This window comes from Cynocephalus volans, chromosome 15 (assembly GCF_027409185.1).
Source record: "Cynocephalus volans isolate mCynVol1 chromosome 15, mCynVol1.pri, whole genome shotgun sequence".
Taxonomy (NCBI): domain Eukaryota; kingdom Metazoa; phylum Chordata; class Mammalia; order Dermoptera; family Cynocephalidae; genus Cynocephalus; species Cynocephalus volans.
This window is the reverse complement of record NC_084474.1, coordinates 8,762,557-8,776,468: the sequence shown is the minus strand read 5'-3', so window position 1 is coordinate 8,776,468 and position 13,912 is coordinate 8,762,557.

Sequence of the window (13,912 nt, the reverse complement as noted above, 5' to 3'; positions counted from 1 at the left end):
CAAAAAAAAAAAAAAAGGAGGAAAACTGTTGCTATCAGACCCATATTACAGGAAATACTAAAGAAAATCCTAGACTGAAGGGAAATAACCAGATAGTAATTCAGGTAGACAGAAAGAAATTAAGAGTATCATAGTAAATATGTGGATATATATGAGATTCTGCAAACATGTTTTCTTATTTCTTCTATTAACTTGTTTAAAAGATATAAGATAGTATAAATCAATAATCATGACACTGTATTTGGAGTTTATAATGTACAGATATAAGTGGTCTTCAAAAAGTTCATGGAAAGGTTTATTATCCTCTCATTCTGTTTTTCCATAAGCTTTTTGAAATACTAGCACAAAAGAGGTGAGAGAAAAAGGAAGTATATTGGATCAAGATTTGTATATTTTCCCAGGAGTAAGATATTGCAGTTTAGAAGTAGATTGTATCAAGTTAATATACTCAGTGTAATCCTAGTACTTGAATGGGCAAATTATGACCCCTAGATCACAGGAGCCTGGCACATGCTTTATAAATACATTTTTATTGGAAAGCAGCGTGCTTCTTTATTCAAATGTTGACTGTAAATGCTGTCATACCGTAATGGCAGAGCTGATCAGTTGTAACAAAGAACTTATGACCTACAATATTTGAAATATTAACTACTTGGTTCTTTACAAAAAAAGAGGGCCAATCCATACTAAGAAAATATCTCAAAATAATACAGTAAAAATATAAACAAAAATGAAAATGAATACTAAAAATGCTTATTTAGCACAAAATGAGTCAGTAAAGAAGAAACAGAAGAACGAAATGACATGAGATGATTAAAAAGCAACTAGTAAATGGTAGACAAACAAAACACATTAATAATAACTTTAAATATAAACGTATTAAACCAATTTATGGGTCGGATATTGTGGATCTCAATTAAAATAGCAAGATGCCATTGTATGTCATTGACAAGAGACACATCTTAGATTCAAGGACATAAATAGATTGAAAATAAAAGGATGGGAAGTGATGTGCCATGCAAACTAAATCCATTAGAGTGTTGGATTTGTTTTATCAATATCAGAGAAAATAGATTTAAGACAAGAAATATTACAAGAGAAAAGGACATTTTATAACAATAAATTTTTCAGTACATCACAAAAACATAGGAAATAGCATGGAATCACAATAAAACTACTAGAACTAATAAACAAGTTTAGTAAGGTTAGAGGTTAAAAGATCACCATAAATATAAACTGTGTCTCTTTATAACAACAATGGACATTAGAAAATGAAATTAGGAAAATAATCTTATTTGCAACAGCAACCAAAGTTATAAAATAACTGAAAATAAAAATAGCAAAATAAATGCAAACTTGTATACTGAAATCTACCAAACATTTCTAAGAAATATTACAAAACTTTAAACAAACACAGAAATACTCCACAGTCATAGGATATCGTTAAGAGGGCAATTCTCTGCAAATGTATCTGTGGATTCAATGCAGTCTCTGTCAGAATCCTAGGAGGCATTTACTGCAGAAATTCACAAGGTGAATCTAAAACTTGTATGGAAGTGCAAAGGAACTGGAATAACCAAAGCAATTTTGAAAAGAACAACAGTGGAAGATGTGCCCTGTCAAACTTTGGAACTTACTATAATGCAGAAATCAAGATAGTGTGATATTCTCTAAATATGTCATATAAATCGGTGGCACAGAATTGAGAGTTCGGCAATAAGTCTTTACACTTATTTTCAAATAATTTTAAACAAATGTGTCATGAACAATTTAATTGGGAAAATAAAGTCCCTTTAACAATTGGCTATTCATATCCATACTCACATACATATACGTGCATAGAGATGTAAATATAAATATATACACACAACTAGGCTCTTATTTAACAACAGAAAAATACCAACTCAGGATGAATCAAAGACCTAAAGGTAAGAGTTAAATCTATAAAACTTAAAAGAAAAAAGATACACAATGTACATATGAGTGTGTGCACACACACAGGAGAAAGTCTTTATGACATTGAATTAGGCAAAGATTCTTAGACACACATAAAGAACTGGTGTTAAGAATAGGGATTGTTTCCAAATGGACATGAGCAAACTTCTTGGAATGACAGAATTGATCTAAAATTTAATTATAGTGATGGTTGCACAACGATATAAATTTACTAGAAATTTATGACTTGTTTGTAACAATGGATAAATTTTATCTTACATATATAGCTTAAAGCTGTTAAAATGCTTAAGTTGGCATGCATGTTGAGATATATCTCCAAATGTTCTATGAAATAATGTCTAATAACCATAATGTGAGTTATCAAGTGTAAAAATACTAAACCAATCTGAGTGTTGTCCTCAAAGAAAAATATGGAAAAAATATGAATTATCACTCTGAACAAGATAGAGAATTGGACTCTTAGCCAAATTCTATATAATAATGTTAGGAAACCGTGAAGAGGTAAAGTTATCTTTCAACCTTGTTGCCAGAAAATTTTCCTTTGGCTTTCCTGCTCTACATGATGGTCAAAATATATGCCACTCAGATGTGGAAGGAACAAAGAGAAAATGCAAGAATGAGTGTACACAGAGCTGCCAGACTGAATATTAGATTATTTCTCTCTGTGCCTCACTTCTTTGCAGCCAAAATATGTGTTTGGATGTTGTGCTGTGCATTTGCAACCTGTCAATCAGCAGAAGCCAGCAGGACATCAGCGAGCAAGTATAGAAAGTTTAGCCAGAGCCAAAAAAGATGGTCACCTCATCTTGATAAAATTTTTGCACCTTGAAAAATAGAATCCAGTTTGCTGAAATTCAGAAGACTGTGTCATTAACAACTAAACTGATTAATTTATATTTTCCCCTGTAAGATTGGCTCTGGCTGGTCATAATTTTAATTTAAATGTATGCAAATATTTTAAAGAAAGCCCAAGACACTTTGTAGTCCTGGAGATCTCCTGAGTTTAAAATTAAAATACATTATAACCAGTTTTAAATTTTAAATACATTATACACTATAAATAATGGAGCAGAATAATTTTTAATGATTATTTCAAAAGTTTCTTTTCCAAAGGAACTCAAAATATTATATCCCAGGAGTATATGAGAGTTAAAGTACTATTATTTACACAGGAAAACAAGGTGCCTATAAATATGACTAAAAACTCAAAGACCTGAAAGACCTATTTAACCACCTGAGAATTTTAATAATTTATGATATATAATAGGATATGTAGGCCTAAATATATGTCAACTTCTATTTCTTGATTTGTACCCTTAGTAATTTTTCATTTTGGTTTAATAGTAATCAAGATAATATAATTTTGTGAACCCCTTTTACAGTCCATTCAAGGTGGTTGTTCTAGGAAATAATTTTATTCCAGACTTTTCCATTGTATTGAAAGACAAATATTTCACAGAACCCACAATGTCCAACATTAAACATTAATAATATACTAATGCATTGTTAATATACATAAATCAACTTTCCAAAGAATTCAGGTTTTTAAAAAAATATGTTGCCTAAGGGACAGTCATTGTCAGATGACATAACCAAGAAAAAAGACTGACCCAGTAGCCTAGCCTGTAGTGTGTGCTGATCTGCTCACATCTGTGCCAGCTTCCCGGTCTGCTGGAAAGTTCCTCGGGCTTTATTTATCAAGCTTACAGGGGTCTAAGGAGCCCTTGGGGACCGGTGTTTATTGGGGTAGACTGGCAGCTGGGGATATTTATGGTGCTCAAGAGTAGAATACTGAAATTTCCTTCAACAGAATGGACAAGGCAAATCTGTCCCCTTAAATTTCACTTCAGGAACTGAACGAATTCCCAAACAGAATTTAAGATTCATAGCTTAGCCCTGTTGGATGTAATCTGTGTAGGACAGTGTTATGGGTTGGATTGTGTCCATCGAAAAGACATATCGAAGGCTGGAGCCCGCCCCACCCCTGCCCACTACTGGACAAGCAACGGAGTGCACCGTGTCCTGGGTGGGGGTCCCCACCCACAGGAACATCTTGGAATGCATTTGTTAATCACATGCGTTTCTTTGGGGTGTGTGACTTGTCTGCTCATGTCCTTCATGAAATTTCTATTGGGATTGTTTTTGAGAGTTCTTTATGCATTCAGGATATTGATCTTTGTGTGTTGAGTTTGCTCCTTATTAATTAACTTTGAATTCCATATGTGATGCTCTCCTTTGTTTGTATATTGAGAAAATAATTTTCTATCTAATAACTAAACATTAAAAAAAAAAAACCTATTGAATTCCTAACCCCTAGTACCATGAAGTTATTTGGAAATAGTCTTGCAGATGTAATCAAGGTAAGGTCCTTAGTGTTGGCTCTAATCCAACATGCCTGGTGTACTTTTAACAAGAGAAAAATACAATGTGCAGACAGAGACACACAGAGGAGCACATGACAGAGGCAGAGACTGCAGTGATGCAGCTGCCTGGGGCTACCAGAAGCTGCAAGAAGCAAGGAAGGGTCCTCCCCTCCAGAACGTGGAAGAAGCACAGCCCTGCCAGCATCTTGAGTTTAGGCTTTTAGACCCATCAATTTGAGATTAAATTTCAGTTATTTTAATCCACCCAGTTTGTGGTCATCTGTAACAGCAGTGTTGGAAAACTAACACAAATTTTGGGGCCAGGAAATGGAGTATTTGTAACAAACACCTAAAAATGTAGAAATGACTTTGGAATTGGGTAATGAATAGAGACTGGAAGAGTTTTGAGGCACCTAACAGAAAACATCTAGGTTGCCTGGAAGAGATTGTTGGTAGAAATGTGGATGTTAAAGGTGATTCTTGTAAAAAACAGCAAAAGAGGTGGCTCGAGAGAAAATTTTCTATTGTCTTACAGAATACACACATCACCATGAACGGACAGAGACAGAACAATGCAGTAAGAACAACCCTGAGGCCAAGCCGCAGATGCAGAGGCCTGGGTCAGCAGGACCCCCTGAGGTCAAGGGGGCAGGGCCACCATCCCAGGGGACCATGAAGGTGGGGGGCTGCTGCCTCAGTAGACCCAGAAGATGAAGCACTGGAACAGATGATTACTCTCAGTTCTTTAAATGTAAATGGAATTTGCCCTGCTGGGTTTTAGACTTGCCTGGGATACATGACCCCTTTTATCCTTCTATTCTCTGCCTTCTGGAATGGAAATGTCTACCCTATGCCAGTCCCAGCACTCTGTTTTGAAAGGCAATAACTTGTCTGGTTTTACAGACTTACTGATGGATAGAAATTTAGTCTGGGATAAATCAAATCCCAAGTCTCACTCTAAAACTGATTTAGATTATTTAGAAAATGAGATTGGGGCTTTGTGAGTTGATTATATTTGAGTGAAATCTTGGATTTACAGTTGATGCTGAATTTGAAGACTTTAGGGGATGTAGGGAGCAGGTGAATTCATTTTGCACATGAGAAGAACATGAATTTTGAGGAAGCAGAGGGCGGTTGAATTGTTTTCCCCAAAAATATATGTTGAAATTCTAACCCTCAGTACCTGTGAATGTGACTTTATTTAGAAATAGGGTCTCACAGATGTTATCAAGTTAAAATGAGGTCATTAGGGTGTGCCATAATTAAATATGGCTAGTATCTTTTTCAGATGAGAAAAATGCCATGGGAAGACATGCACACCCAGGGAAACAGCATATATGACAGAGGCAGAGACTGCAGTGATAACAGCTGCAAGCCAAGGAGCACCAGGACCCGTGGCACCACTAACAGCTGAGAGGAGGCGAGGAAGGACTTTTATCCAGAGTTTCAGAGGGAGTGTAGCTCTGCTGACACCTTGATTTTGGATTTCTAACCTCCAAACCCGTGAAAGAATAAATTCCTGTTGTTTCAAGACATCCAATTTCTTGTACTTTGTTACAGCAACTCTACAAAACTAATACATGCAGTTAACCCACAAAAAGGGAGGGTGCCCGGATTTTGATGTTTATTTTTTCTTGTGAAAAAGACTGAGTTCAGACAAGTATTAACTGCATGAATCATAATTTAGAATTTTATGCATTTCTTGAGTCTCTTCCTCTCATAACTTGTATAATGGAATAAAACTCCCTGTTACTTGCTAAAATAATATTCTTTATTGAGCACCTCTATGTCTCAGCAATATGTTAAGTAATTTTTATATATTCTCATAAATCAACAATTCTCTATGGTAATTACTATTATTTTTTCCAGCTATCACATGGAAGATCATAAGGGATAAACTATTTTTCCAAGGGAAATAGATCCATTCTGAATTCCGAGTTCAACTCTTAACGACGATTCTTAAGTTGTAATCTGCTGTCTAATTTTCTGATATTTGACTTTCAAAAACATTCAGGAATGATTCATACAGATCACACTAAGGGAACTCATCTTCTACATTTTTTGATAATTTAAGTATCTAGGAACCATTAAATAATAGCAAGAAAATAATATTATTCTTTATGGAATAAAACAAATAAATCAGCTTTTACCATTTTAGAGGTGACACTTATCTCTATTGTATGGCATGGCAAAAAAAAATATCAACAGAAACTTTACCCTCCATTGCTGAGTAAGTCCTCAGGTACTTTTTTTTTTTTTTAGCACATTCTCCTGAATAAATCTATATTTTCAAAATTTGTGATTAAAGATAGCCATGGCTTCTGTCACATTCTTCTCTCTAGAGTTAGGATGCATGTCTGCTCCACGTGAATCCGGGCATGCTCTGTGATCCTTTAGCCCATGGAGTACAGAGTGAAAGAACTGTGCCCATTTCTGGGTCCAGGTTTTCAGACACTGGTAGTTTCCCATTCCTGTCTCTGGGACATTCTAATGCTCCATGTAAGAACAACTCCTCCACTGAAGAATGGGGTGGGAGGCCTGAGTCTCCAAGAAAAGGGTGGCACTGAGCATGAGAACAAAGCCACTGTGACCCTCCAGCCCAGCCCAGCCACCAACAGGACACATTCTAACCAGTTGATAGCACACGGGGTAGAAAAATCTCCCCGCATGCCGTGCCTGAATTCTTGACCACATGTTCATTACATGTACTAAAGTGGTGGGTACTGTGTCATGCAGCAATAGATAACCTGATCAGGATAGTCAATCGTATTTTTGCCAAATGGAGTTGAAGCCATTTCCAGTTTTTGGTTTCTATCCCAAATCTCTAACATGGAGGCCCTGCCCAGCCTGTTTTCATGGAATCTGACAGATGAGATTAGTCATTTGGCCTGACCAGTAATTTGCAGGTGCATGGTGTGTATATTGTCTGATTTGGTTTTATTCCTAACAGGAAAAAAAAAAAAAAAAAAAAAAAAACAGATTGAATTTATGGTTACATCTGCTTACAAGAAGGCAATAAAATGTTTTTCGTTTTTGGTGCATGATAAATTTTCAATACAGTTTCCAAATTTTTTTTTAAAAAGCTGGGACAACAAAGTAAAAAAAAAAAGCTACTCATTTTTTGTTTTCAAATGACAGGAGCAACAGTAAAGAAATGGTTTTTCCTCATCTTCATTTCCAAAGACACTGAAGAAACGCAAAGGTTTCTACAAATAGCATTTAAATTTTTTTCCATATTTGGATAACCCCTATCAACTAAGATCTTTTTCTGATATTTCCCCAGAAAACGTGTTTTACATTTTTAGATTTTTTTTTTAAATTGACTTTCATAAAATAACATATTAACTGTTGTAATGATTATAATTTTATTATCATATCCATTCATTCCTCATCATTTTATCAAACATCTATTGAACATTCTGTGTTGCGGATATTTCACTATAGACACAGCCTCTTAAATGTCACAAGGGAAGAAACTGACAAGTTAAAACCCACCTGCTGCCCAGTCTGATGTGCCCTGAAGAAGCATGTACGTGGGACAGAAGCAGCCCCAGCCAGAGGGAGCTGGGGACAACCCCAGTGCAGACTTGCAGGATGAGGCCGACTTAGCCCAGCTCTGAGCGGGGACACCTGAGAGAGTCAGAGCAGGAAGTGGGGGGCTGTGCCCCATGCAGAGCACAGAGCAAGTAGCATGCAGGAGCAAGGCAGGGGCCACCACACCGGGGACTCCCTGTGAGTACCACGGGAAGTCAGGAGGAGGAAGAAGGCAGGGTGCTTTGAAAGTAAAAGGTTTTCTGATTATGAAACTATATATTCCTGCTGGAGAGAAAGAAAAAAAAAATGCTTCCAATCCCACTGCCTAGAGAAAACTCCTATTACCATATTAAAGTATTTGTTTTAAGATGGTTTTAATACACAGTTTTTAGCAATAAATAATTTTATATAGCATTTTTAATGTGAACATTTTTCCATGCCAGTAAATATTCTGTGAAAAATAACTTTATGATCACTGAATTCTTTTTGCTGGTGTTCTGGCAAACACTGAGGTGAATGTGGACCCACTAGCATTCTGGGAAAGAAAAGCCCTGATCTGCCACACTTGGGGACCTTCGTGATATAAATACTCCACACTGGTCAGCGTCACTGAACACAAAATTGGGAAGATGACCATGTGGGCTCTCCTGAGCTGGCGGAAGTGACTCCAGAATGTCACTGAGTTTACTTTCAATTTTATAGTTGGACCAACATTTATTTCACTTTTTCTGTTGTCAGAGTCTTAATCTCCATATAAATCCATTTATAAACAATATTTGACTGTCACCCTAGCATCTAGTCCTGGAAGGTTGGTACTGGATAAAACTTTATAAGTGGTAGTGACAATTATCAACTACCTGGAAAGAGCAAACTGTAAATTATAAGATAAGATTTTTACTTATCATTTCATTTCATCAAGAGCTATGTACTGCAGTGAAGAGATAAGACATGATAGTTTTATAAAATCCACAATTTTTAAAAATAATGTTTTAAGAGCAACTGCGAATAGATTTAAGAAGACACATGGGGAGATGACTGACAGGGCAGGAGCCAAGGAGAGGGCCAGGCAGCATCAGTGCCAGGAGCACCAGGACCTCTGACGATCCAACCACAGCATACTTGTTTAACAAACACTGGACACCACAGTGTTCCGGAACTGCTATAGGTGCTATGGTACTGCACTGAACCAACAGGAAAAAAAAAAAAAAATAAATAAATATATATATATCCTGCCAAAATTGAGTGTCTATTCTTGCACAGAAGGTAGATAATGAGCAAGATCAATCAGTAGCATATAAGATGTTAGCGAGTGCTCAGTGCTACTGGAAAAGGTAACTCGGGGAGAGGACTAGGAATTGTCCTGGCTGCCAGGGGCAGGGGCCAGGCTGCAGCTGTCCATCAGACTCTCTCACTGAGGATCTGGGGCACTTGAACGACAACCACAGCAAATGTCGTTAGGACCTCTTTGTGCCAAACACCTTAGAAATACCCAGAGATGACTTTTTGCCCAAGAAAGTGACTGCTGGCTTCACAGCACTGGTGAAGAGAAGAAAATACAAGTCAGGTGGCAAGAAATTTACAGTTAGAGGTGACACTACAGGCTGATAATCTGCCCAAAGATAATTCCAGATGAATGTGAGAGCAACATTCTCAGGGCCTAATCCCGCTAGGATTATAATTAGAAGTGCATCAAACCTGCAAGTTGGGAAGGCAGAACATTCTTATGTAGATAATTTATCAAGGAACATAATTAATTGATCTCTATTCATTTACATCTTTTATGTCCTTGCAGCAAAGTTTTGTATTTTTCTTAATGTAAAACCCTCAAATTTATTTTTCAAGTTTTCCTCGGTATTCTGTCTGACATATGCTATGACTGGAATGTTTGGGTATGCTTGTACATGATGTGTGTAAGATGATGAGATACTCTTGGAGGGATCTTTGGGGAAAATGTACATTTGTCTAAAAGGGTCTCACAGTCATTCATGCAGCAACTGCCGATTGAGGACCTGCCCTGTGACAGGCCTGTGGAGACGGGGCGCCCACACGTGCCTCCCCCAGGGTCATCTGTGAAACCCTGAGGAAGCGAAGCAGCGGGGAGCAGCATCCCCAAAGATGCCAGGCCAGAGAGATTACAACCACGCCAGGAACTTCAGACTCTGACAGAGAGAAAGCTGGCCAACTGCAGATTTTCACCTAACAAAAATAGTACATGAGTGAAGATTAAAGAAATATATTTTGAAAAGAAGTCAAGAGAAAACAAATCGCAGATTGTTAAAGGGAAGACTAAAAAGGTTTGATAAAACCTAAGAGCTGGAAGGCTAGCTCAAGAAACCGATTAATTCCATACTGAGCTAAGTAAACAAGCCCATTTGAAATAAAATTCCACATCAGAAAGGGAGAGACCTGAAACAGCCATATGGCCTGCAATTGTATTTCGACTAATCTTATTTTCTTAATGGCTTAAAGGTAAATTTAAAGTTAAATTAGGTTCAGAATGCAATTGAAAGTTAAATGGTGTGTAAATTAATAGTTCCATTTTTAAACTAACGGCACTAGTTTGGATTTTGAAATAAACTGGTGAGAAAACACATATGCAAGATAAGAATGTTTTCAACTCTGTAAAACTCCACTGAGTTGCTTGTGCTGAAACATGACAAGCAACTAAGGAGAGAGAGAAAGCCACATAGCACGTGGAGAGTCAAACTGGTTAGCCAGCGCTCTGTGAGAAGACAAACGTAAGGTGATGTCAGGACAGCAGATGGCTTTACATGGCTTCAAAGAAGGAAGGAAAAGGAATTGGTGAAGGAATAAGGGAAGGTTAATGATACTCTTGTGTGCATTTACCGTACAATCAAACTCATGGACCTGTTTTCCTAGAGAAGTTTTACGCATACGAGTACAAAATTTTCTTTACTGTGTTTTTACTTCCATTTAAGAATTTTCCAATAAATTGGTTAGTGGGTGCTAGAAACCACTGGTGACTAGGTAGTTTGACAGGTATAGTACACAGAATAATGGGGATTGTCTGTCAAGACAAACAAAGACCATGAAATTAGGATATTTTAAAAAAATTCTTTATTATTTTAAACACTGAAGCTAAAGCACCTTCTTTCTATTTATCCTTTACTGCAGATTTAGAAAACAAGGAAATAGAATTATGAACTCACATTTTCACATCAAGATCTGTGCTCGTTTTTGTATGAAAACAAAACTTTTTCTTTTTTTTTTTTGCTATAGCATAGATAAAAACAAACAAAAAGAGAGGGAGGAAAAAAATGTAAACAGTTATTTTTAAAGTTGGCATTGTGTTCTTATGAGTGTTGTTATTAACCTTATTTCTCAGAAAGTGTTTATTCAAGTTCTCACCACAAAAAACAAATCAATAAAACATAACTCTGTGAGGTGATGGAGGTGTTAATTAGCTTCACTGTGTTAATCATTTCACAATGTATATGTATATCAAAACCCCACATTGTACACCTTACATATACAATTTTATTTGTCAAGTATACCTTAATAAATGGGGGGGGGGAATCCAAGAAAATAGAGACGTTATGATATGGGGATTATGTTAAGCTGAGAAAGTGACATGAGAAACTGAGATCTAGAGACCTATTACTCTAGTCAAAGCCTCCTAGGAAGACGTCTACACCTCTAACATATCAAGAAGGCAGTAGATTTATGGTATAAGTTTATATTTCATCCATCCAAATGTACTCCCTCCTCTAAAAGTACCTCCCAGATTGGTTTAAGCATGTTTAAGCACTTGGGCTCATAGAATACTATTAAACTACCAAGGTACGTATAGCAAAATGCCCAACAGTCTACCTAATATCAAATGCTCTGCAGTGATTCTGAATGTTTTCATAATATTTCCAGAGATAAGCTTTTTAAATGAGGATTTTATAGTATCCTATAAGATGTAATAATAGACAAGCATGATAGAGTCACATATTTTTCTTAAGGGCAGTATATAATTAGAATGTGTTATATTTGATAGGTCATAACCAGAGAGAGAAATGCCTAGCAACTCAGTTTCAGTAAATTGGATTTCAAATTAAAATGTCATGTTGTTTCTTCAATTTATTTATTCATATTTTTATTTGCTCATTTTGTTTTCCTCTGGATTTTTATTACGTAAAATTACAATTGTTTCACTAATTGGGTAACAATATTTTAATAAATGTTTGAAGGCTAGTGACCTAAACCTAAATCATACGGAATTTTTATGAATATATTTAATTACTCTATCACTTTATATTTTTCCTAAATTTGTCTATTCTACAAACATTTATTGAAGAATTGCTGTGCCAGGTACTGTCCTAAGCACTAAAATTAAAAGGGGATCCATATTCTAATTTACTAGTGAGAGAGAAAGAAATAACAAATGTGAGATACTGTATGAAATTTATGACAGCTCTAAAGACAATAAAACATGGTATAACAGTCTGTTTCTCTTGCTTTTAACAGACTACCTGAAACCGGGTAATGTATAAAAAATGAAATTTATTTCTTACAGTTTTGGAGGCTGGGGAGTCTAAGATCGAGGGAACATATCTGGTGGGGACCTTCCTCTGGGTGGAAACTCTCTACAGGGTCCCATGGTGACCAGGGTGTCCCATGGAGAGAATGGGCTGCGCAAGAGTGAGTTAACTTCTTCACTTGCTCTCCTTATAAAGCCATCAGAACTATGCCTGTTACTTCATGAATGGATCAATCCACTCACCAGGGCACAGTACTCACAATCTAATCACTTCATAAAGGCCCCATCTTTCAAATAATTGAATAATAGAATGTCCCACCCTCAACACTGTTACAATGGAGATCACGTTTCCAACACATGAACCTTTGGGGGACACATTTGACCCATGGCGCATCGTGATGTGGATGAGAGTGTCTAGGGATGGAGGGTGTTTCAGATTTGGTGTTCGAAGTCAGCTCCCTGAGAAGCTGACAAATGAACTAAAACCAGAATGATCTGAAAGAGCCAACGTGTAAAGGTCTGGTCAGAGTCCTACAGGCAGAAGAAATGGAGGGAGCAAAAACCTAACATGGGAACGAGCTGGATGTGCTCAAGGGCCAGAGAGACGTGCATGCAGGGAGGGATGAGGTCAGAGGTGTGGGCAGGACTAGGTCATGCAGGCCACACAGGCCACAATAGAGGACTGCAGTGATGAGCGACTGAGGGTGAGAGCATAGCTTAGGATATAAAAAGACAGCTTTTTATTTTTCTTTTTTTTGATAGTTTTTGACAACTGTCTTTTAAAAATTTGTCTTTTAATTGAAACATAATTGATATACATATTCACAGGGTACAGAGTTGACTGTCAGTGTCTGTGTACAATATGTGATGATCAAATCAGTATTGTTAGCATGTTCATCAGCACAAATTTTAATTATTCTTTGTGTTCACTATCCAATTTCTCCCTAACCACACTCCCTCTCCCCCACTTTTACTCCTAGAAATCATAGTTCTGTTCTCTCCTTCTGAAAGTTCAATGTATTATTGTAGTCTGTCCATCTTTCTTTCTTTCTTACTTTGTTTCTCCTTCCCTCCTTCCTTCCTTCTGTCCGTCCGTCCCTCCCTCCCTTTCCTCTCACTTATGAGTGCTGATATGTGGTATTTCTCTTTCTATGCCTGACTTATTTCACGCAACATAACTTTCTCCATTATCATCCATGTTGCTGCAAATGGGAGAATTTCATTCTTTTTATGGCTGAGTATTATTCTATTGAGTATTTATACCACATTTTCCTTATCCAGTTGTCCATTGATGCATATTTCAGTGGGTTCCATAGCTTGGCTGTGATGAACATGGGATGAACGGGCATCCCTTTGACATGATGATTTCCATTCCTTTGGGTACATAGTTGGTAGTGAGATTGCTAGATCATATGGTAGTTCTATCTGGAGTTGAGAAATCTCCATACTTTTTTCCATAATGGCTGTGCTAATTTACAGTCCCATCAGCAATGTAAAAGAATTCCCCTTTCTCTGCATCCTTGCAAGCATTTGTTATTCTAAATCTTTTTTATAACAGTCTAACTGGGGTGAG